Here is a 2,500-nt window from a genome sequence, read left to right as displayed (position 1 = left end):
TGTTCTTTTGACATCACTTTTATTGTTCGTATGGTATGTGCAAAAGATGTATGTATGTAACGTTTCAATACCCCCCAGTGGGGTACAAGAAATGAAGTTTTTGCCTTACCTTTTTGCCTTACCTTTTTGCCTTTTTGCCTTGACTTTGTCTTACCCTTTTGCCTTGCCTTTGTCTTACCCTTTTGCCTTGCCTTTGTCTTACCCTTTTGCCTTGACTTTGTCTTACCCTTTTGCCTTGACTTTGTCTTACCCTTTTGCCTTGCCTTTGTCTTACCCTTTTGCCTTGCCTTTGTCTTACCCTTTTGCCTTGACTTTGTCTTACCTTTTTGCCTTGCCTTTTTGCCTTGCCTTTGTATTGCCTTTTTGCCTTGCATTTTTGCCTTGCCGTTGTCTTACATTTTTGCCTTGCCTTTGTCTTACATTTTTGCCTTGCCTTTGTCTTACCCTTTTGCCTTCCTTTGTCTTACCTTTTTGCCTTTGCCTTTGGTTTTTTGCCTTGCCTTTGTACCTTGCCTGTTTGCCTTACCTTTTTGCCTTGCCTTTAACTTACCTGTTTGCCTTGCTATTGCCTTTTTACCTTGCCTTTTTGCCTTGCCTTTTTACTTGACTTTTTGCCGTGCCTTTACTTTGCCTTTTTTCCTGGCCTTTTTGCTTTACCTTTTTGCCTTGCCTGTGCCTTTTTACTTTGTCTTTGCCTTTTTGCCTTGCCTTTGCTTTACCTTTTTGCCTTGTCTTTGCCTTACCTTTTTGCCTTGCCTTAGTCTTACCTTTTTGTGCCTTTGCCTCACTTTTTTTGCCTTGTCTTTGCCATACCTTTTTACCTTGCCTTTGCTTTACCTTTTTACCTTTGCCTTTTTGCCTTGGCAGACTGCACGGGGCGTCCCGCGGACGTGGTCTTCATCGTAGACTCCTCGGTCAGCGAGGGTGAGGGAAGGTTCCGCAAGCAGCTGGACTTTGTGGCCAACGTCACCCGACAGCTGGACATCGGTCCTGATGCCTGCCAGGTGACTTCCCACTCCTTCCTGCCTACCTCTGTCGGTTTGAAAAGCAGAGAGAGAGAGAGGGAGAGAGGGGGTGTGGGGAGAGAGAGAGAGAGAGATTGGGGAAAGAGGCACACACACACACATTCACAGAGAGAGAGAGAGAGGGTGAGAGAGAGAGAGAGAGAGAGACTGTTGGAAGAAGTTGGAATTGTGAGATCTAGCAGTTCCAGCAGCATCTCCATCAGTTTCTTCTTGTTCTTGTTCCTCTTGTTGTTCATGTTATTTTTGTTGTTATTGTTGTTTATTGTTGTTTGATTGTTCCTGTCATTGTTGTCCTTGTTCTCGTTGTTGTTGTTTTTGTTCTTCTGCATCTGCTTCTCTTCCTTTTTCCTCCTCCCCTCATTCCTCTTCCTTCTTCTGGTCCTGTTTCTTACCTAGCCTCTCATCTCTTTCTTTCTTCCTTTCTTTTATGACCGTGTGATAGGTCTGATGTGTTGAATCTGATATAGGCTAACCAATAAACTGGGTCATCACCTTTAGAGTGTCTTTTGGTTGGCTCATGCTCAAACACTATATGATTCAATAATACCTGGCATAACCCTCATGTAAGAAACCGGGAAAGAGATCCGTATCCGTTTCCTGTTCAGAATCAGGAAACGAATAGCCCGTCCTTATCCGTAATCTGTCCTTAACAGACACAGCTCATGTTCCCCATGTGTGTGTTACGTCCATGTAGGTGTCATCACGTCCAGTCTGTCCCTAACCCACACAGCTGGTGTTTCCCATTTGTGTGGTTGTGTTCAAACAGGTGTCGTCACATCCGTCGGATGTTGAGGCAGGCACCTGAATCCTCCGCCCTCTTTGCGCCTCTCCTCGGGTGGAGGAGCTGTATAGCAGTTATGTCCCCCATGACCTTGATTGGGGTGATTACACGGATCCAATGACGAACAGCAGATCAGCTCGCCAAACTCGGAGCCAGAGGAAGTTATCCAGAAAATAGCGTCAGCGACCGAGAACCACGAGGGATGCATATCACCTTGTCGAACGCTGGCAGCAGGTGGTGATCATGAGATTACGAACTGGCCATTGCGGACTACCTGTTCAGAAGGATGAAGCTGACACCTAGTCCCATCTGCTCCTCTGGTCTCCAAGACCAAACACCAGAACACATTCTCTGGACCTGTCCCCTCCTGGGGGGGCTTAGAGACACCGTGTGGCGGACACCAACCCTACTGCACACCAAGCTCCATGGCTCCAGACAGGACTTGGAGAGGACGACACCAACCCTACTGCACACCAAGCTCCATGGCTCCAGACAGGACTCGGAGAGGACGACACCAACCCTACTGCACACCAAGCTCCATGGCTCCAGACAGGACTTGGAGAGGACGACACCAACCCTACTGCACACCAAGCTCCATGGCTCCAGACAGGACTTGGAGAGGACGACACCAACCCTACTGCACACCAAGCTCCATGGCTCCAGACAGGACTTGGAGAGGACGACACCAACCCTA

The sequence above is a fragment of the Babylonia areolata genome, chromosome 4 (genome assembly GCF_041734735.1).
Source record: "Babylonia areolata isolate BAREFJ2019XMU chromosome 4, ASM4173473v1, whole genome shotgun sequence".
Taxonomy (NCBI): domain Eukaryota; kingdom Metazoa; phylum Mollusca; class Gastropoda; order Neogastropoda; family Buccinidae; genus Babylonia; species Babylonia areolata.
This window is presented reverse-complemented; position numbering follows the sequence as displayed.